The sequence below is a fragment of the Hippoglossus hippoglossus genome, chromosome 11 (assembly GCF_009819705.1).
Source record: "Hippoglossus hippoglossus isolate fHipHip1 chromosome 11, fHipHip1.pri, whole genome shotgun sequence".
NCBI classification, from domain to species: domain Eukaryota; kingdom Metazoa; phylum Chordata; class Actinopteri; order Pleuronectiformes; family Pleuronectidae; genus Hippoglossus; species Hippoglossus hippoglossus.
The window spans coordinates 13,591,306-13,615,603 of record NC_047161.1 but is presented as its reverse complement, the minus strand read 5'-3'; positions in this window follow the sequence as shown (position 1 = coordinate 13,615,603).

Below are 24,298 nucleotides of genomic sequence, written 5' to 3'. Positions count from 1 at the left end.
GTAACAAGAGACATAAGAGTGGGTGTAATGGAGAAATGGGAAAACCACGTTGTATAATGAATGAATTATCCATACTCTAAGAAAGTGGGTGGTAGGGGTTAGACAGGGCAAGGACGAGGGATGAGCCGACAATGAGAAAAAGCAGTGACGGCTCGAATATGAAAAAGCTTAAAGTTTAAAGTTTAAAACAAAGCGAGCAAACATAATGAAATAAAACAAAAAAAGAAGACTAATATATTCTGTGAGCAAGGCAAGATAAACAAAATAAATGTATTTTGGATAAAGGAAGAGATAAAGGAAGAGACTAGTGCTCAAGCAGATTGCACAACAGCGAGGAGAAAACCTGTACATGAGCCTGCAAGTATAAAAGCAGGAGAAGGAGAGGGAGCGGCTTGCAGCCACTAATCCCGACAGAAAAACATTCTGATTAGATTTATCCTTTCCTCTGAGGATTAGAAGCTTTGATAAAACCTTCAACCCAAACCAAAATCAATTTAGTCAGGGTGTAACATCCCTGAGCACTAGTTTCTTTTTTTTCCCCCACGTAGACAAACCTCCACGAGTGAAGCAATGTGAAATGATGTCGGCTTTTTTTTTCTATACTTCCGCACGTTTGGAGACGTCCCACTTCCTCGTAAGCTCCACTGACTGAGCCTTGATTGGCCTGTCCAAACAGCACGCCACACTGAATGCTAAACGTGTCCGCTGAAACTGCGATATTCACCCAACTTAATACAGTAAAGAAAGATTTTTTGTTTTTAAATTCCAATCAGATAGGGCGGCTTTGTTGTACCGTATTCAACATCCCCTGGGTGCCGAAAAGAGATTCTCTTGAAAAGCTGGAGGGCCCTGAAGTGCAGCAGAGAGAAAGGAAACTAATCAAAACAAGCCAGGCCACCCCCCAATAAATGATTCATACAAGGACACAGTGTTTGTCAAAGTTGTCAGGCTATAATCACAAAAAAAGGTCAGGCTTAATTGACTTCTTGCTGGGAAACTATTTGGTTAACGAAGGCTTGTTGGTGTTCAATGTGTCTCTTGCATGCCCTAAATAAATGGCACTTTAATTGTTTTATCAAAATTTATGATATAGAAGCTCTTATCTTGGTGTACCTGATGCATAATTTAGTGCTTTGTTCAGCAGATTTTTGTTATATTCTAATGCCAAAAAAGTACGTATGCATCAGCTAAGGGGATTGCATAAAGGTAGGCATATTTTTTTGTGCGCACTATAGCATTTATAAATAATAATTTAATGGCAGATTTTTCACTTTTGATCTTATCCACTTTTTGTAAATCATACCCAAAGCTGACCTTGGGAAAAAAGTTTGGTTTTGCCCTGCAGTGAGAAACACCCTAAGGCAATCCACCTTGACTGCTGCTGTAGAACCACACCAGTGTGTGTTTGCTCCCCTCTCACTACAAATCAGCAGAGAGAAACTCATTTTTTACCACCGTGGCACAGAGCTGGGAGTTTGAGCGCAGCCTTAACCGTGCTTGGCAAGCAGAACACACAGTGTAGCACAAGTCCTGAGAGACCCGGCAGCTAAAGCTAATCACTGCAAAGACATGACACACACCCACGCATCTGCCCTCGCCCACACAAATTTTCTCATGCAAATGTCGTCTCGCTCACACACTCACACACACACGTTTACACACACTAATAACACGAAGGGGATCTAGAGGAGCGGAGGAATGTACTTCTTAGCAAACTGGATTAAGAGTGCCATCTAATATGGAACAAGCGTGAGAGTGTTCTCTGAAACTTTGTGTTAAAGGGATAGCGAGGTTGAAAAATGAGCTGCACGCCTTTTGGTTAGGAGACAATTCCGAATTATCACGGTCGGAAGAACATGGAGGGTGGGGGGGGAGGAGGATGGAGAGAGGGCTCCACATCCAGGGAGATGATCCTCCATTTGAGCGCCCGTCCGCTCGTGATCAGCACCCACGCCTCAATATATGTGGACGGCCTAAAAGGACGGATGATGCATCGGAGCACTCAGTTCATCTGACTATCTCAATGACGCGCTTTCTCATTTCCCTCCGTACGCTCCTCTGTCTCTGTTTCGTCCTTTCTTTGCAATTTCCTCCCTCAGCAATGAATGCGTTTTTTTTAAAAATTGCAGTGCAAGCATTCCCTGCTCGCCCATTTCCTTTCTCATATATTATCCATCTGTTCGCATGGGCCCATTTAATGCAGCCTGTCCCTGTGGTGGGCAGGACCTCAGGGGCAGCTGGGGGACTCGATGCCCACTAGCATACACATTATACTGCCCGAGGCGTGCCCATGGTTGACAATGGCCGTGTCCTTCACCGTGAAAATCGGCCTGCTTCAATAGGACCATGGGTTAGTGTGCTTTGGAAATCACGGGCAGCTACTACAGAATAATAGGGGTTGTTGTGTGTGGGCACTCATGGGAAGACTTTCAGTAAACTTTCCGTCTGTGAGCATTTGGACAGTTACATGCTTTTTCTTTTTATTGCTCTTCAGGCTCCGTGCTTCAGCACATTCTGCTCGAAATAGAGTAAAGCCTACACCAAGTCTGCTGTCTTTGGGCGGTTTTATGTGAATATAGAAAAAAAACTGTGCCCTTTAAACAAGCAATGGCCAAATTATAGTAGGTAATCGAACACTTTGGACTTAATGTTTCATGGGCAGCTGTGTGTCATTTCATCGCTAGTTGGTACAAAAACAAATATTTCACATGTGGCTCAGAGTTGACGGAGGTGCCATTTGGATGAGGGTGGAGTTGTGTGACATTATGAGGAGAGAAGTGGAGGCCGAGCAGAGCGGACTAAAGACAGAGAGACATCACAACAAGCTGAAGGAGGCAGCAGAGAAGGATCGGGAGGGCATCACCACGGTTTGGTACAAAGTGTCTGCTGACTTCTGTGGGTCAAAGACTTCAGGAAGTCATCAAAGGATTTTTCCACAAAAAATAAAATTTGATGATGTTCCTGACTTCATGTGATTCTGTCCAATGACATTTTTCCATTGACCCCTCAACACTGTGCCGAATTTAAAACACACTGACTACAAGCCAATCCATATATCAAGTATAGGTAGACACAGCCCAAGTAGGTGATGATGACAGTATGTATATATACTTGGAAATGTTTTGATTTTGTATCTATTCGGGGTTACTACTGACAGAAATTAGCATTTTATTTGTAAAACCCGCAATAAAGTATGATTTAGTAACGTGAAAACCGAATCCACAAGCTGTAACAGCAGCTCACACTGTCGGCCAAGTTGACAGATAAAAACAGGTGAGACAGTCAGTCCTGCATTTCAATTGCAGCATTTGAAGCTCAAAGGGTGGAAGGTTAAGTGCGCTACACAGAATTGGACCTGAGGGGTTATGGGGGTGGTGAAGTGCGTGAAGTGAAAGCTCTCGAGTGTGTCAGCACATTGCTGTCAACCTGTTAAGAGGTAGTGTGTGTGTGTGCGTGCGCGTGCGCGTGTGCGTTGTAAAGAGATGTTAAGGAGCTTGTTCCATCATGCTGATGAGTTCCATAATGCAATGTAGTTGCGATTCCCAGACAGAAGTGAAGACATCTTCCAGTACATCATCTCCATTATCGGTGTATACATTAACCTTGAGAACGGTGGCTGGGAGTGGTGCAGTGAAATGTTCTACACACACACACATACACACACACACACACACACACACACACACAAAATACACACAGCAAACATCCATGCATGCATGCACATTAAGATATTTACTTTATGTAAATTGTGCAGAAAATTGCTATTCTGCATGGAAAGGAGCTGCTATAAGTACGATGCAGCACAAGTACACAGAGAAACTGCCCTTGTAATGTATGAATGTGCAGCTTGTCATGAAATATTTCACAGATACTGTTTATCAATGATCTGACTTGACCTTCACATATTCATTTGTCTCCTTGTGGCGACGGGGAGCAGTATTCACCTCTGCCAAACAGGTTGTGTTTTCACCCTTGTACATTTTGTCGGTCGGTCGGTTGGTTTGTCAGCAGAATAACAGAAAAACTACTTTCCACAAAAAGGTCGGGACACGTTCCTCGAAAAAAATGTAATTTCGGCATGAATCTAAATTTTTTCTAGGATTTTTTTTTCCCACTTCCTTCAACATTGCACTTCATCACTTTTACCATTCTCCCAGGGAATAATTAATTGATCTTAATTGAAAAACAACTATTTAGGGGACTAGTATTTATGAGAGTGTGAAATCTGGTGCCGCTTGATTGAATTTTGGGCCTTGGCTGAGTTATGTGCTTTACTGAATGCCATTCTATTTTGTTTTTTGGTTGTTTGTTTTGTTTTGTTTGATTGTCTGCCACATAACACCTAAATTACTGAAGGGATTGCCACGAAACTTGGTGGAAGGATGGGACATGGGCCAAGAAATAACCAATTAAATGTAGGCGTCGATCTGGACTTGAATAATGACTGTAGCTATCTTGATTTGAAAACAATCATGTTTAGGGGACTGTTATCTATGAGTGTGTGCAAATTGGTCCAGATCAAAATAAAGATCTGTATTAAGTGGATTTAAATGTGGTCTCATAAGGGGGACTTTGTGGAGACATGCGCTCTACTAGCGGGCGGCTGTGGTTGAGGGGTAGAGCGGTCGTCCTCCAACCAGAAGGTCGGCAGTTTGATCCCCAGTCTTCCCCATCTGCATGCCGAAGTGTCCTTGGGCAAGATGCTGAATTGCCCCTCATGGAATAAACAAGTGCTGCTAATAGATGCACTGTATGAATGAATGTGTGTGTGAATGGGTGAATGGCAAACTGTAATGCAAACTGCTTTGAGTCATCAAGACTAGAAAATCGCTACATAAATACAAACCATTTACAAACCATTGACTATTCTAGTTTCATGCATGGCTCCCTGTGTTGTTTGTGTCTTGCATGCACATATACAGGATCACACATGCCTGCACTCTGTTTCAAGCTGTCCAGCTGTGTTAACTGTAGCACTACAAAAGTATCACTGCAGGGTAGTTAAATTCAAACATAGACCACAAAACTTCTTTCTGTCAACTTCCGCTGGAAGAATTCCGATCTACTCTGTGGGTGTGGTCAGAGGTGAACCCGACTCAAACCCACCCCGGAGACTGGAGTCTGAGGAACGATGCTTTATAAGGTTGTTACTCTCTAATGCAAGTTTTTGTATGCACGGGGTCGCTTTGAAAAGACAGATGTAACCGTATCTAAATCCCGTCCTCATCTTTGATCATTCAGGGCAGACAGCAGGGTGGCAGACGAGTGCGCCGCTGCTGTTCAAGCTAAAGAACTGGAAGCAGAAGCATCCCTTAGAGAGAAATATTGCATAATAAACCGATCCCTCAGTCATGATCCTCTATTGTCAAGGACATACACTACGAGCCTACTAATGCTTCCCTTCCAGCGCCTGTGTGTCTGTGTGTGTGTCTGTGTGTGTGTAGCACTGAGCAGAAGCACACAGCACAATCCAAGGTTCACCGTAGTTATAATGTCATATTGATCGAGATGCATTCAGCGTGGGATGAGGTGTTGTGAAGGTCTCCACATACAGTTAAAAAAACGTCACTCTTTAAACACAGAGCAAACACAACAAATGAGCCACACTCAGGTCTTTAGCGAGAGTGCCTTAGATGGTTTTTGAGGTGAGCTCCAACTTGCCACGGAGCATATGTGGTTTGATGTCGTCATAAACCGACGCAAACGCGGGCTCCGACAGATTGTAACCGATGGTAACCGCAGCCGGAAGCACGCTACTGCAATTAGGGCCCGTGCAGGGTCTCCTGGGAAACAAACAATCGGAGTCGGAGTTCCATTTTTGTGTGCACACACAAAAAACAAACATCCAAGAATGTAGAGTTAGACGTTTTGTGTCTGGGAAACAGTAATTTCATCTGTGCGTAGAGAAAAAAAAAAAGAAGATGACTGCCGTGCATAACTGGGAATGACACACCCATGTACACACGTGCCGGTGAAACCATAACACACAAACAGCAAAGACATGTTTCCTTTCTGAGTTTATTTTTTTTTTTGCTAAAGCGGCATCGGTCGTAATTGGTTTCCTGTGACGGAGAGTTGAAGGAGAGGTGAAGACGGGTTTATATCTGAACTGCTCTCAACCTTTTATTTCTGCTGTGTGAGGGGGGGGGGGGGGGGGGGGGGGGGACGGAGAAACACTGTGCGTGTTCACGTCCTGCCGCCTTGAAAAATGCAGAGGGAGGATATTGCGTTTGTGTGTATCGCATGAGATCCGGCGGATGTAGCTGGTGGCCGTTGAACAACCTCCATTTTTATAAGTGGTGAGTAAAAAAAAGGGATGTGAGCATTCCTCGCTGAAAGTTGCCCTTTCATACCTCTGCTCTAATGCTATAAATACTGAATCAGACTCAGTGTGCGTGGAATTTAAAAAGCTAACCCCCATTTTGTTTTCTTATGGCGTACTTCATTTATTAGGCCCGGTGATATATGCTAAATGAATTACATGTGTGACTTGGCAGATGCTTTTATCCAGAGTGTTTTACATTTCAGAGAATGCATACATTAAAAGAATAATTGGCCCTAAGTGAAGTGTGCAAAGGGCTCCACACAGTTAGAGCCAATCAAAGGTGATCCTGAGGTGTGCATGATTATACAGGAACTTAGATGTTTTGTTGCTTTCATGTACAAGCCTAAATATATGCACCGCAATTGACTTTCTGTTCCTGCACACAATATTTACACTTCATAATAACTACTGCACATGAACCGCTCAAATACATCATTTTGAATACAACGCACATTCCGTCTCCCACTGACATCGACACAGAAACAGGCTTCTCATTTCCTGTTAACAACTATTGATCTTGTCAACTTCTCTCCACCTGAATTCTAATGTTTCCAGTTGACGCTGTTTGAAACAGCGACTGTGTAAAGGGGCTTTAAATATGCACATGCTGCCGACATGATGCTCGAGGAATGAACTGCACAAAAACAACAGATTTCTGGATGTTGGCGGAAAGGATTTAACATGGAGCGAGAAATAGCCTGTTACATTTTGGCATTGATCTTTTTATATGTTTTTTTATCCCTTTCTTTAACATTTCGATTTCTCAGGGAATAACAAATGAAGACCATATATAGAGGACTGGTATCTATGAGTGAGTGCAAGTTGGTGCAGCTTGAATTCAAGGGGTCTGTATCCCTCACCGGAGAGAAAACATTATGTTGGATGAAGTTAGTGTCATTCAGGTCAAACACTCCATAGGTAACAACAAATGAAGTCATCTCAGATCAAGTAATAAAAAACATCTTCTATACACTGGTTTTGTGTAGGTGAATATGTAGAAATGTGGCAGAGTCTGTTGATGGGATGAGAGTAGAAGTGCAACGCAATATTTTATTGTAGTTCCAACAGAACTTAAATTACCTCTCACTGCAGCAGACAGCGGCAATGAATAGAACTTTATGGATTTCAGCTTCAAAAGTAATACCCCGAGAGTTGCTGAAACACTAACCCTGCCACCTCCCTGGCCTTGACGGTTAAATTAAGACGGCGCATTGTGTGTGTGGCATTCCAACATGCAGCGACGCATTATTTCCCAACCCCCAAGTGGAACCAAAAATATTTATTTTCTCCCTCTGAGAGAAAAAAAATAAAGAGATTGTGTTTCCATGTAGCTTTAACCAATCCAGGCTCCAGCGCCAAGGTAAAAGGGAAGGCAATGACACGGAATTTAGCCGAAGCAGGAGGAGCTGGGATTTCAATCTCCATGGATAATGGGATGTGGCGTGGCCGCAGCTGAGGGACAATGCTTTTGTAGGAAATGCTTAAATATATTGGAGAGACAATAAAGCCGTTTACATGTCGCTCCTGAGACTGCGGTTTCCCTGAAGTGCTCCTGGAGGTAGAAGTACCTGACGGCATGATAATACTGCACATGCTCCCCACGTACCCATTGGGGAGTGACAGACATCAAATGGTCTGCTCAGTTGTACTGGCACAATGGCTTGGATTCGTATTTAAGGACACGTAATAGAACTACAGCATGATTTGGGATTTGTTATGTCGTTCTCTAGAGTTGACGGGCAGATGCTCTTTATAGATCAAGTAGGTGTTGGTGCAGGTGTTGATAGCATTTCCTTGGCAATGGCATGGTGGACTGCAACAGGAAGGACACATTGGTTAAAATAATAGACTGTGAGCCAGAAAGAAAGGAATTTAGAGAGAGAAACAAGGAGAGGAGATAAACGGGAAACTTGTTTTGACCTGCTATTCAATATGAGACCTCAATTCAATGTAATCATAATATTGCAAACATTTTGTTTTGTTTGCTTACATTCATGATTCATACCACTGGAGTGAATCATTGGCCTCTTAAATTACCTTGGGCTGAAGCTAATATCAAAGAAAACCATGTTGCAATGTGTGTGTTTGTTTCTCTCTCCGAGGACAGAGACATCTCTTGTGTGTGTGTGTGTGTGTGTCCTGCCTCGAGAGTCAGGTCTCTTGACTTTAGCACAAGTGCTGTCAATCAGAACTATTTGTTATGTGCATGTGTCCACACGTCCACATGAATAAATACATTCATATGCATGTATGCAAATGCTCAGGCAAAGACACACATACTGTAAGTCTGTTTGTGAGGATCCTCCACTGGGCTCCCGTACCCCCTGCGCCACGGATAGCGAAACCGCACACGCACTCTCTACCTCTGTTCGTCTCACGCCAACATACACGCAAAATCAGATCGTAATTATTTCATGCTGTCATTTCAAATTGATACATGACTTTGTTAGGGATGCCTATTTTTGGGCCGCCCCGTTCTTCAGTGGTGGTAAATAATGAAAAGCATTGTAGAGTGGAAAGCCCAGAGCTCAGACGTTACACAAGCCTGTCTGAGCTGACTAACCGAATCAGTCAGCGGTGTGATAGATCTGTTTACCAAACCTTTTGACAAGGGAAACATTATGCAAGTGCTTGGCACTAGTGTCTGTTTGCATGAGTCTGTCTTCATATATGTAGCCGGATGAGTGACGGGAGAAATAACAATGTTCTGTACAAAAATAACAGACGTTACAGAAGGTCACCAGAGAACTCCACTATGAAGAGGACTTTGGACACTTTCCAAAGAAAGTTGTAGTTACCTGTAGTCTGTGTTTCATTTATCAGTTTGTTCCATGGACTTAATGTAAATATGGACAACATGACCGCTCCCACAAAGTTTCAACCGCCACCTGGTGGCTGGCCGCAGTACAGGTCATACATCTCGCCGTCTCCTTGTTAGTGGATAGGACATGGACTAAGCTTAAGTCAAAGATGTTTTCTGTCATTTTAGATTGTTTCTTTTTAATTAGTTATTTGATGCTATAAGAACGTGGTGAAACATTGTGATTGACTGACTCATGATTGGTCGAGTGTGTTTATCAGCAGGAACTCAATACAGCTCTACTACACTACTGTCTCCAGATACGTAAGATGGCAGCTTTCGCATCTTGGATATTTGTTCCTTGTTGTGTGAGGCAGAGTTGTGAGTTGTGTGTTCCTATCAGTACTTGTTATTTACACAAGCGAGCTAACTGTTATTTTAGAGCAAAGCTTTTATTGTTGCTATTCTGAGCCAATCCGGCACTAGTACTTCGCTGCTGCATACAGACATGTAGAGTACAAGTCAGGTATGTGTATTTTATGAATAGGTAAATAAAACATTCAACCTTTATGTATTAGATTTCCTCGGAAGTTGCTTTCACTGAACCCTATTTTCAAGAGTTAAACAAGAAAAGTAATGCATCGCAAAAAAAAAAAAGCTGGATGAACAATATATGTGTTGTCATACTATTATTATTATAATGGGACTGTTTAATGGCTTCATTTAAAGGCACAATCTCAGCGACCGGTCCAAACGCCGTGTTGTGTGCACATGGGCACTGATCCAAGCACCCTTGCTGCTGTTATTCATACGAACAGGAAGCATATTGAAGTGGCACAAAGAGGTTAGGTGAAGAGGGGTATGTGTTTATGAGTCATTATCTCCTCAGCCAGTCACTTTTCTCTCGTAGGGCTCTCAAACCAACATGTTTAACAGCTGTGACACGTCCAGTTTTTCGAGTCCATGATAGAAACTAAGCTCAATAAAAAAAAAGAGGAGAAATCCGACTGGTTTGTGTCTGTTCTGAATCTTTGAAAAAGAAGCCTTGGTGTTTGCTTCTGTGTTTAATGATAAAACATCTGATTGCAAAAGCTGATTGTTAAAATACAATGCAGTGTAATCGATCCATTTATTGTTCATGCACCATTGTTGTCATCACTTTCTACCTCAGTAAGTCAGTGTCACTGAGCCCTCGTCATCGCAAGAAAACCTTTTGTATTGTAAAGTGAACATGGTCTCCTTGTAAATCGAAAAAAATATTGAGAATTGAGAACATTGTAAAAACGGCTATGAAGGTGATGGGCAAAAAGGTTCGTTAATGACCCGTCACACATACTGTTCCCCGGTTACATCAGGCAGACGACACAGAGCCTATCAGTGTAAGACCAACCTCCTCAAGCTCTCATTCATCCCAACGTGTACCACACTACTCAATAAGGAAACGTGTTGATTCAGTCATGTATCTCAATAACCTTTACACTTTTTACGTTTTAATGCCAGTTTTTGTTTTTCATCTTTTATGAGTTATATCCTTTTAGTTTTTTTTTCATCATTTTAAGTGTTTTTAGAGCAGGTGTAATATTCAACATGTGTACTGTTTTCTGTTGTTGTTGTTTGTTGTACAATGTACTGTTCTGCAGCTGATGTCGCACTTTGGCCCAAGACAATAATGTATATTTGATTTGATTTGATTTGACCATGAATTTGCTGTTTTCCAGACACTCTTCTGTGCGGCAGCGACTCTAAGAAAAACCCACCGTTAATCCTAACACTAATTAATTATTGTATCTTAAACAATTCATACATTTTGCACCGTAAGTGTTACATTTCCTTCTAATCCAGCTCGCCCCGGAGAGGAACAGAGGAAAGTGTTACCAAGCTAAACAAAGCCTTTTATACGGATTAATTTGGCTCTGCACAAAAGCTTTATACTTGTTTGCATTTCCGTCGCTCCGATGTTCTACAATCCCTGTCAGGGTAATGGGCCACATAGGTAATAATGCAAACAGCATAGAAAAACTATTACCGAGTACATTGAATAATAGATGCTTGCTATAATGAGCACAGCAAACTGTTTTTTAGAAAACTGGCCACGCAAAACTATTCATGAAGAGTTCAGGGCTGAAATGAAATGAGATTCCTCATCAGAGCTCTGTCAGAAAACAGCAGATCGCTTGCGTCAAGAGAAAGAGAGAGCGAGAGAGAGAGAGAGAGGTATCTTTAAGACTCACTGCTTTCTACTGCGAACACACTGCAGAGTCATCCCTTTTAACCAGAGTCGGCAGCTGTTTGGTGAGTAATTAGAGGGCGAATAAAGAAAATAAACCATGTATACAGTAATTAATCATTTCTAAATTGTGACGGCGCTTCTAAAACAATATCACAGGCCCTGTGAGATATGAGCTGCCACTTCACCCGCAGTAAATGGACTGAGTGGATGGCTCAATATGCGCAAGACCGGCGAAGTGGATGTGCCTCCTCCGCCGCAGGCATATTATGCCGTGTCGCCGTAAGCTGTGTATTTATGAGCTGACATCCCAGCAGAGTTCACCGAGAGGTCAGCGTTACAGATGGCTGGGCTCTTTGAGCCGCATGTTCACTCAGGTGTCAAAAATAAAAAAGTCTGTGCATTTGCTGTTGCATAACCTGGAAGCGTGAGCGGGGGGGGCGGCTCCGGGATAGACAGGGAGAGAGAGTGAAATACTTAGCACAGAATAATTATAATTCTCTCCATTAGGTTTGGGTTACATTATGCATAATTTAATGTGATACAAAATGCTTTGACCTAAACCAGGGGTGTATTTAAAAAGTGAGAGAGTATGTATTATTACTTTTTAGCTGTGAGCTAAAACCCCATTTGTTAGGCCCCATTTAGTGCACATTTTTTTAATATGAAACATTAGCTATTAACAGATCTAGATATTTAAGTTTGGCTGCACAGACAACTGGCAACTGTGTTCGTTAGTTAGCAGGATTACAAAAAAACTACTGAACCAATCTCCATGAAATTCTGCGGAGAGGTGACATTGCCCAAGGAAAAACCTAATACATTTTGGAACAGCTCAAAATAAATCTAGGATTTTTTTTTTCTCTGCAGCTTTGATATAATTTAATATATGGCATAAGCAGGGGGGGGGGGGTGGGGTGCATGGGCATGTGTTTGAACATCACTCTCACACACAACAGATTCTGATTGACAGTTACACAGACTAAAAGGACGTGCAGAAGTGCATCGGGGCTTTATGGAAATGTGGCAAATCATAGAAAACACAGCGGTCCACCACAGTCTGGATAATTAATGAGAAACATGGTCTGTCATGGGGAAATAGGGCATTAGCCGTGGCAGAGGTATGTGCTCTCAGAGTAGTTCTTAAAATGATGACTCAGCCGATTTATGGACATTTCGTCCCATTGGAGATAATGGTTTCCTCCAAGGAGCGTAAATCAGACTTAACATATATGCACACATATGGATGTGTTCGCACTTGACTGAGCTGTGATTCCGAGAGGGAGAACGAAATGTAACGTAAATTGTACCATTCAGGCTTTGTGGACGTACAGTGACTTAACTGAGGCTGTGAGCCGAGAGTCACTGCCTCCGCTGCTGCAGCTCCAGCTGCCGACTGTATGGATGAGCAGGTCAAATCAATGAGCAAAACTGCAGTGAGCACAGTGTCTTACCCCTTTAACTCTCCGGAGAGTAAACCTCTAACCCGAACCAATCATTTCCCACAGCAAGTGACAATGGACAAGAAATAATAAAATGTTTTAATAAAAATGTTTGCGTAATGACTTCTCATTAAGTCAGAGGAGAAACCATCACATGAAATGAATGTAACGGCCATTCTGAAAGCAATAATGCTCAAAACTATTAAATCAGATCCCTTGAAGCTAAACTGCTTCTTTTGTGATGATGAACCATAAAACCACGAGTCTTTTCAGTCGTACCTCAACTTGCTCTTAATATTAATATTGGTGCAAGAACATTCATATTATATTTGGATTAAGAAATAATGTCAATCGCTCAGTAATTAAAGTGCAGATCTCAAATGATAAGTCATGTGTGATGCTGACGAGCTCAGAGCTCAGCAGGCCTAAGTGTGAACCCTTCACAGTCGTGTCATTTTCTGCTCATCTGAGCCCACGTTCATTTCTTACTTCGCCTAATGAGTTATGGTTCAATTTTCCATCCACATCTTCCCAGTAGAGCTGAAAGAGCCAAAGTCATTTTGCCATAATGGAGTTTGGGCCTTCAGCACTTTTCTCCGGATGTCACACAGACAATTGTTCTTCAGTGAGAGAGCCATTAGAACAAGTGTTTTAGGTAGGTGCTGCTCTCTGAACTGTCATATCTTGGAGCCCGGCTCAATGACACACCATTGTGTTTTTTCTTTACATTTTCAGAAGAAGCACGCTCATTTGTCTTCTCACTTCTGACTACGATCCCTTTATTAAGTGACTCTTTTGTCCCGTCCCCCAGTCTGAGCATCTCTGCCTGCCCGCTCTTCCTTATTGTTCTTCCATCTATACACATTGAAAATCAATCACTCCCTCCAGCCTTCATGCGTTGTTTTCTGTCTCGTTCTCTTCTTTGTTCCTTCCCCACAGTTGTTCGGTGCGAGAGGGACGGCAGCACTGCTTTGTGTCTTATTATTGCCTCTGGCGGTTCCACTTGAGGGACCTTTGTAAAACAATTGCTTCTGAAATCCTGCATCTAGTGTGACTCTACAGTTTTGGATTATAGCAGTGGCTCAAAATAACGCACGTGCAACCTCGAACTTGTGTCCAAAAAGACAAAAAACAAAACCTTTGCTTAGTTAGTTCCGTTACAAGGCCTGAAGAGAGCAGACAGGGCCGCATCAGATCCGTGGGCCAGCCAGACAGGTTGTCAGACATGAACTCTGGAAAATGCCGCCCCACAATTGGTTCCAGACTTTATCTGGAATTTACCTTTCACACATGCAACAAGCAATTCTCTGCTCAGACACGTCACAACAACACAGAAGTCTCCAGAGCGTTCAGGAGAGGCGTGCCGCAGCATACAGAGATGTAATGAGATGCGTAATGTATGATTTACACTGTGGAGATCACGTTTTTTAATGTTTGCTGCAAATCATTAATAGTGTCGGCCCCATATCATCAAAGGCTCTCCTGACATCTACGCTCTCCTGACATCTTTTTTTTCAGTTTTGCATCAGGGTGAATCCTGCGGAGCGTCTCCTGCTGTGTTCTCACATCTGCTCATTCTCTGGGTTAGGGTTAGGGTTAGTGTGCAGGAGAAAACTCATATAGCCACTTCGGATAATGTCAGGAGTTTATCCGGTGTTCAGTGCAGGTCTGGGAGCAGCTTAATATGACTCTCATCTTCTCTTTTTAGATGAGGCAAGACAAACTGATTTGTACATCACATTTCAACAGCAAGGACATTTTAAGTGTTTTGCATGAGATACAAAGGGTGTTGTGACAAATTGGAAGGGCAACATATATACAAAAAGGAGCATTTAGAAAAACAGAAATAAAATAAAAAATAAAATAAATAAAATATTTTATATGATATTCACCTCCGCCAAGGAGATGATGTTTTCAACCCTTGTCGGTTTGTTTGTTGGTTTGTTATGTTGTGTTGTTAATGGATTTGTTTGTAAACCAGATTAAGCAACAACTATACTGTTGGTATTACCACAGAATCTGATGAAAAGATGCGTTTTGGGTCAAAAGAGAACCCATGATATGATCTAGGAATTTATCACTTTCTTTTACATTGTGAGGTGGTGTTTTTCAATGTTTTCCCAGGAAATAATTTATGGATCTTGACGAAGAAAATCTGCCATATTCAGGGAACTGATATCTATGATTGTGTGAAAAATGATTGAGGGCAGTGGGGCCTTGGCGGACATATTCCCTCCTTTGGGTGTCATTCTAGTTAATTATTTGGAAAGTCAGGAAAGTCTCCAACATCAATTTAGCAGAACTGGTGGTTGCTGCAGACCTGCGGTTCACCGGGAGCTCTTTCTTCATATGTGGAGCACGTCAACTTAACACTGCTTCTCTATGTTTACTGGAGATAACATGGAAGGTAAAGTCAGCGGAAGTCACTTTGGACTGCTTCACCAATTGTCTTTAATCTGTGGCAACAATTCATGGTGAGTTTGCTGGTTTTAAACAATGTTATCTTAGAGGTTTGACCTTTTGAGACAAACAGAGGGATAATTTGTAAACTTGCGGCGCAGAGGAGGCTCTGATACAACACTGGGGACATCTGGACAGGAAGCTCTCCTGGAAGGCAATCAATAAAGTTGTTAAAATGATGAAATTTAGGCCTGCGCCATATCCTGTTTTGTATATTTGGCCTTACTTGGGCACATTTTAACAGATTCAAAGAAAATTTGCCCAGATGGCATATCTGATCGTAAAGAAGATGGCGGTAATTATCTATTTTATAGTTTGCTATTTTTAATGTGCCTGCCTTCTACATTTCTGAACAGTACATTAAGCCTGCGAGCAACAAAAATGACACACAAGTAATTAACTAAAATTAAAGAAGCTGGGGGGGGAGCATAATCAAAGTTTTTATTAATTTATGGTGTCTGTTCTTGAGAAATGAAAAACTTGTGGAGACAAAGGCCCATTAGTTTACCATTGTATTTAATTAAACCACACAAAAGCCACATGATGAAAGCTGCATATGTGCGGTGTAGTGTTGCTGGTTTATTTTTTAAACTCCAGTTCAAGCACTAAGTCTTCATCCTAAACTAAAAGTTGGTTTATTACTATTCTTCAGAGGATTTAAATAAGGGTGCCCTGTTATTCAACAAGCAGAATTATGTATAACGCCTTTCAATCAAAGTCAAAGACCCCTCTTACTGGTCTGCGCCACTTATGCTCTTCATTCGCATAATAGTATCGATTCACCGTTATGAGTCGTCACCTCATTCCCCAACCATCTGGCTTCACGCTGCTGGGTTTCAACATGTGTTTTAGTCCTGTGACAACCATTGCTAACACTCTTAACACTAAGGGTGAGCACGAGGTTTTACGGAGCACTAATGGAATTCTCCCATGAGCCTTTGGAAGCCTTTCATACGTCTTAATGAGAAACCGTAATGTGTGTGTGCGTGAACGTGTGTGGTTGTCTGCACTGTCCTCTGCGTTTATGTGAAAGCACAGATACTTGTTTCATGTGCGAGGCTAATGCTGCATTAGTGGCTAAGCCTCTTAGCTACTTTCCGAGTTATAGACCCTCACTCCCTCTGAGGTTAAAGGGATAGTTCTCCCAGAAAGGGAAATTCACTCATTATCTAGTCACCACTATGCCGATGGAGGGGTGGGTGAAGTGCTTGAGTCCACAAAACACTTTAGGAGTCTCAGGGGTAAACATAGCTAGAGCTGAATCCAATACAATTGAAGTAATTTGTAAGTCTTTCTTCAGACGTAATAAAACAGAAAAAAACACAACATGCCTCCATACTGCTTGTGTGGTGTCATCAAAGTGTCCGCAAGCCCCGACATTCATATTCAACTCGTAACAAGGTCATTTATACTGTGTTTTAAGGCCTAAAAGTTCACCAGAAGCGGCTAAGCGTAAGATATCAGCAGACTTTAAGGCTTAAAACATGGTGTAAATTACCTTGTTTCGAGTCGAATTTGAATGTCGGGGCAGTATGGAGGCATGTTGTGTTTTTTCTGTTGTTTTATTACGTCTGAAGAAGCAGTTACCATTGACTTTAATTGTATTGGATTGGACCCACCCCTCCATCGGCATAGCGGTGAGTAGATAATGACTTAATTTTCCTTTCTGGGTGAACTATCCCTTTAACGCGATGTTGTTGAAAGCCGTCACCACGTTTATCCCCAAGCCGTCACCACGTTTATCCCCCGACTGAAACACGCTAAATTACCTAGCATGCACCCCACCGCATCACATATTCCCTTTATTTATCAATCAGGGAGCAGCTTACTGTTATTGATCTTTTCCATGTTAATTGAGGCAAGGGGTCTTTTTCTACCAAATCCTCGATTGATCTGAAATGCCATCAGTCAGAGGCTTAATTAAGCAGCTAATAGAGGGAAATGCTATTGATCCCATGGCGTTGTGGCATTTTTAATGTGTGTGTGTGTGTGTGTGTGTGTGTGTGTGTGTGTGTTTAAGTAGCTGCATATTCCCTCATGTCAGAAGATTATTATTATATAACATTATGTAACACAACAAAATTAAAAGATTATAATTTTGAATTGGTTTTTAGATTGTATTTTTGTCCATGTTGTATATATATAGTATATTCATACTTTGCCACTTGCTTTCACACAGCCGACATATAGATGCATGGATAGATGTTGCCACTGGATCTTGGGGGTTTGAAGAACAAACACATTAATGCACAAAATGAGGAAGGAAAAATACAAAGATAACACCTCTACAGTTTGAGCGGGAGACAAAAATAGCCTGGAACAAAGGTGTACTTTGAACGGTGGCTGCTTCCATCCCCCTTTTCAGTCTGTTTTATGACGGCGAAGTGAAACATCTCGGAAATGTCACAAAGCTGTGGTTTCTGCTACTTCCATGGAAACAGGGTCCTTGTGGTACGAAGGACAAACATAGAATTCACAATGCTTTCCACTTGAGCAAAGAAGCCAACTTATTAGATTTAGAAAGTGAAATTACACATTAAGTCTCAATAGAAAGACAAGATGGTCTTGTTATGTCACTGACAGCTTGGACAGTTCTCCAACTAAGCTCCCGACTAAAACACACAGTGACATTTTAATTTCAGTCGGACACACACACACACACTCACGCACACAGATCTTACTGTAGTCTGTCAGAGTGCACCATGACAGAGGAGGAAATCAACTTGGCCTTTTGTACATTTTAGTCTGGATGGTTAATGAGAACATTGTTTGTAAAGTTCTCATCTCAAAAGTAACTGTAACTAAAGCATCTAAATAATCATTTACTGAGGTCAGTTCTCGGCTTTGCACGTTTGGTTTTGATATTCTACTTATTGTTCATCCCGCTCTGATTCTCAAACCATTTGAACATTTGCACTTTTAAAATCTAAAGACTCAGACAGTCTCTATAGGCATTGAATACAATAGACTACTAGCTTTTTCCAAACTTTGAGCTCTGCTTTCTCTCAGTCTTGCCCCTATTGTATATATATGTTCTTCCAGCACCGTCCCCCCCCCATGGCCTGTTCTTACCTGCAGACATCTCACATCAAAACATTCATCACGAGCTCAGCATATGACCAAGACTGTGCTCCAGACCAGCTGCTACTCATACTACACATTCTAAATATGATGTGACGATGAACATTTAATGTAAAGTGTAGTGTGCTTCATCAACCACATTTTCTGTGTTTTTAGCTAAGCTGTAGTAATCTTGAGGATGTTAGAACAACGTGCCAGGAGGAATATGCTGTTAATGTTACTACCTCGGATCCTAACTCATAGATTTTGACTTGTTTTTCAGTTGTTTGGACTTTGAGTGTATTCATTCCTATTGTACCTAAATCATTTGACTTGTGTATCTTTGCTCAATTGACTTAATGTGTTGACGTAACAAAATGAAAGTAAGCAGTGGTGTGTTGAACATCCTGATGTGATAAGCAAGCGTTGCTATCACAAACATAGCAGCTGAGAAGGCCATTCTGTCTCCTCTTCATGGTTTGGTTCGTTGGTCCCGTTTTGCTACCTGAGTTAGTTTTTGTTTGAATTCCCTGTATCTCTGTTTCCCTCCGTCTGCAACCAACAATGTTTTTATTAAACTCACAGTTACTTTTTCACTCTAGTCTATATAGCCTTTATAGCAACTTGGGTCTTGTTACATCGATTACTGTATAGGCCTGCACGGCAAAACCCTCCCAGCCCAAAGGATCAGGAGACCTTTTGGGTTTCACCTGCAAAATGTCCCTGAAAGAGACACATAATGGCCACAGAGACGCGAAAGAACAACAAAGGGACATAAAACAACAACAAAGAGCTGCAAAGTGATGATACAAGTAGGTAAAATGATCACAAGAGTCCAAAGCAACCATCGTTAGTCGACCTGGTATTGCAATACCTCCAGGAAACACTGCACCAACGCAGTAGATGGGGGTAATGCACCCTGAAGTTGGTTGCCACGCGCCAATAGACCGAAAGAAGAAGAAGAAGAAGAAGAAGAAGAAGAAGAAGAAGAAAGCAACCATGGAGAGACATACGGTTAATACAGTCACAAAAAATGTGAAATAGGTTTCTCCTTCTTTCCATTTCTGTATGGTTAAAGGGATAGTTGGGTGGGTGTATTAGGTGAAGTGTTTGAGTCCACAAAACACTTTGAGTTTGAGTTTCAGGGGTAAACAGTGTTCCAGCAAAGTCGACCTCTTCTTCAGATGTAATAAAACAACAGAAAAAAACCCACAACATGCCTCCATACTGCTCGTGTGGTGTCATCCAAGTGTCCGCAAGCCCCACAGTATTCTCTGTTGTTTCTGCGTAACCTGAATAAAACTTTGATAAATGACCTCATCTGTCAACATGGATCGTGTGAGGTAGATTTTAATCAGCAATATTTTGTAAAGACAACAACTCCCATGATCCCACGCTGCGTCATCAAACTAGGTCTTTTGTTATTGGTTTGATGAGAGATGTCTAGCGGTTGAATTTAAGAGAGATGGAAAAGCACAGGTTTATTTGTGTATTATTTTTTGATTCCTTTGGGTTATTTACATGTGCCACGTATTCACAAGTCAATGGTTTGATATTTGATAAGTCAATATATTCACAATAGAAAATAATATTAAATTTTTATCCTTTTCACTAAGCCATGTTTGATAGTGGTTTTCAAGTGAGTCATAATAAAAAGGAATATAAAAACGTGTGATTCTCAGTGCTTTTTCTCACTAGGTCCGTAACTTCATATTAAAAGCCAGCGCCTCGGACTTTAAAAGATTGTAATGAAATCTGTGAAACCCGAGGTTACATGCACTCGTTCAGGATTAATCCCTCTCTCTTACTGGTGAATTCTTTTGAGATGCTGCTGCTCACACAGTGATGTAGTGTCACTGATTTTTCTGTCTGTTTTGTCATTTTTCACGCACGCATACATGAACTTTTCATCTTCTCCATTATAGACGACGCCGTAGCCGAGGCATTAAAAACAAGGACAGATGAGGAAGTAAATCCGCCATAAAAATGAAACTGTAAATCTCAATTAAAAGGGCATCATGGTGTGTGTGTGAGAGAGTTACTCCTTTGTATTGTTTTCATATCTTCACAATAATATGCTGTAATCCATTTATTCGTTTCATAACAGATGATACTTCCTCTCAGGGTCGTGTGTCAGCATCACATCACTGCTGATGAATCTGAATTTGTCACTACCCTGCAGTCATGAGGTTTGGCCTGTGTGTGTGTGTGTGTGTGTGTGTGTGTGTGTGTGTGTGTGTGTGTGTGTGTGTGTCTGCGTGCATATGATAAAGTGCTACAACCAACTATCTTTGCTATTGTTGGGGCCGCACACCTAATTGCAATTTTATTCTGTATTTAAGATGATCAAGCATCTTTGGTATTATTCTCATCCATCTATTTCCATGTCCTGTTTATTCATCATCATCTATATGAATCATTTCCTCTCACCCTATTGCACGTCTTCATTGCCTCCTTGTATAGTTTTTTTTTTTTCTATCTCACAAGAAAATCATTCAAACCCTACAGGGTATATGGAGTGATTGAAACCTCCTGGTGTCAAAGAGGTATCATTTTGAATAAAACATAAGTATTCTCTATTCTTTCCTGTTTTTTTTTCTTCTCCCCTTGAGGCAAATAAGTCTCAGAAGTTTCTATTCCAAGGACTTCAACGCAATTATTACTGTACTTTGCAACAATACACTTTTATGGATGGGAAATTCTTTTTTTTAATCTATATTAATAACTTCTGTTTGTAAAATCAAGCTGGAAAAGGCGCAGGGATGGTGTCGTGTTAGGGGTCAATGAAAGCTATGATGAAACAACATCATGATATGACGCAGGCTGAACGGGCAGCAGTGCGAGTCAGGTCTTGTATTGTTATGTATCTCTGATCTTGATCTGTCATTGATTTTCAGTCGTTCACTTGCTCAGGGCAGTACAACGGAAGAATGGAGACACGCAGAGTCTGTGTCCAGTGTTATTTTGTGCATCCACTAAAACATTCACAGACCTTAGTCCCACACCGTTGTCCTCGCCACATTCGCCCCACCTCTCCCTCTCTTCTTTCCACCCGCCCGTCTATCGTCCCTCTCCCTCGCTCTGACACGCTGGGAACATACTGGGGGAGCTGGTTGGATTGCTGTGAAGAAAACAAGCCCTTTCAGCTCGCACGCCAGATATCATGTCACAGTATGAAACCCCCAAATCTGATTGCTATGCGGGCGAAATTACCATCGATTTGATTTGCTGAGATTAATTAAGTAGCATTACAGAAACCCTCACTTGCCTGACAGCTTTACCACTGCCGGCTCAACCACTTAATTGTTGTTTCTGGGGGAGTGTGTGCGTGAGGCAGAGTGTTTCAAGGGGTTTGAGTGACACTGTTTCTTTCCACTGCTTGTGTGCGCTTTTGACAAGCTGACAAACTCTTCTGTCTGCCTGCCCCAGCGATTTAAATGCCTCTTTTGAATACACTCATTAATATCACTGACTTGTGTACGCGTTCACCCTCAGACACGCGCACACTTACGGCTCTCTCCACTTCCTTACAATTCATGTCTATCACTGCCAAACACTTGTCAACAAAATCGTCGGATTTATTCAGCAGTATATGCATGAGCTTAACACGCATCACTGTGCTCGTCCATGTAAACAGCTTCGGGAATTGCTAATGCTCGACTGTTTACCTCAATGGGTTTATGGACGCAATCTGCAAACGAGCATAATTCATATGCATAATCACTGTCAAGTGCACTGGGTATCATACTGTATGACAGAAGAAGGAGGCGGCTTAGGAAAAAAGTTGGTGTTTAATGACAGAACTCTGTCTGAGCTGAGCTGCATGCATGTTTTTTTCTAATCATCGTTTCCATCAAAACTACAATGCAAACTGTCAAATGTTGGACTCTACTCAGTGGTACTTTTACACTATCAAGCCATATCAGAATCAAATAAATCCCCCCTTCTGTTTTTGCCAACCTGATCCTTCTCCCATGACACCTCGGCCCCCTATCTGCGGCCTTATCCAGGTAATATTGCTCGTAGCCTGCCCTTTTTACTTGATAATGGCAGGGCCTCTCATTCTGCCCATCTGATAAGAGACGAGGAGCTGGTACTTAAAGGAAAGCTTTCTCTTTGCACCTGCACCTTAAGCAGATCTAATCTCCCCTTGTTATCTTCCACTCAGAAAGTACAACCATAGTGTAAATAAATGCCTCTACAGAACTTTCTGCATGTAGCGCATTTCCATCTTGACCAAAAACACCTCTTGTGTACCACACGGCGGGGGTGCAATGCATAAAACCGTGGAGGCACAAATAATGTTCACGTCATTGGGTCATTTCCTGAAGGCTATTTGAGGCATGATCATGGTTTCATGAACAGCATTATGAGTTCAGTTTACTTCGATGAACTCCCCAGTCACTTGATCTGATTCCGTCACCTTTGGCATCCGGTAGAACCGGAGACTGTGCAACTGACAAATGAAGTGATGCAATCATGTCGAAAAAAGAGCAGAACATTTCAAACATCTTGAGGAATCAATGCTGAGAAGAACTGAAGCTGTTTAGAGCAAAGGGAGGCCTTATTTGAACCGCGTTCCTGATAAAGTACACTGTGTGAGTTTTACACACAGTATTAGGCAATGCACTGACACACCAAACTCACACTTAGTTGTTCTGGAAGCTGAATGGACACATTCTAAGCCTCTTTGAGCAAAAAGCATCTGTTAAATAAGATGAAGTGCCGTGTACAATCAGGGAAATCACTTTACATTACTGACAGTAATCATTCATGTGCTGAATATTACTCATCAAATGATATCAAATTCAATATTTTTATCATCGTTGGAATCATTGACTTGCACATATTCAATCCATCTCCTCTGACATAATGCCAAGTTGTTTATTTGTGGGTCAAAAGCAGGTGAGATGCACGTAAAAAATTAAACAGGGCACCCATGCATGGATATTCAGCAACACACGTGCACAAGCTCACATTCCCATTTGTTCCCCTTCCAATCCGCTCTTCTCCGTTGCATAACCTAATGAGGCATCTTGAGTACACGGCCTGAATATATATACGGGCCTATTTGTACTTGCGGAGGAGGAATTTGGATAGATGGCAGAAGTAATTTCACATGAAAGTAATTTTAACCGGGTCCAAACCTCTGAGCGAGAGAATATCTGCCTCCCTATCCGCTATTTGTCATGCTATTGTTGGAGGACTCTGGCAAAACACAAAAGGTCACAATGCGAGCAGACATAACTCAGCAAGAGAAGAAAAATACATCATGAAATAGGCACGGAAAAGGAGACGGAAAGGGGGGGGTGCAAAAGGAGCCAGGCGTGGGGGGCGGGAGATGCGAGTATAAGATTTGTTGGTTTTGTCTGAAGCAGCACTGGGCACAGACAGATAAAGAAAGTGAGAGAGAAAGGGAGAAACAAACAGACAGAAAGAGCAGCAGGAGGAATGCTCAGAGGAAGCAACATAATGTCAAGCTCTCATCCTGGCTAATCTCTTGTAGTGTCTGTAGTCATGTAGTCGTTGGTGGGTTAACTCCCGCGTCTCCACGGGACTCCGGCTCAATTCCCTTCCCTTTGAGCTTTTTTGTCTAATTTCAGCTGAGCTCTGGCCTGTAGATGGTGGTGGGTGATTGATCTCGCTCATTATGGGCCTGAATGTTTCCACTCGCGCAGCCCGCTATTTGTTAGATGGTCGGCCACTAGAGAGATCGCTCTTTGCTGTGCACGTGCTCAGCGATGCACCCGCTGACCTGCGCAGGGCGGAGCGTACTCAGACGCATCGTCCCGCTGGACATCAGAGGGCCGTATCCATTCAGGTTACACAACAGTGCTCTTACATCACCAGGAATTTACAGCAAGCGTCCAATCATGTTTTGGCAACTGTCAAGCTTTGGATTTCTCCACATGCTGAAGTGGTTTGAATGGGGGTGTAGACATAGAGACACTGTCTTGTCTTTTGCAGCCTTTCTAAAGTCATAG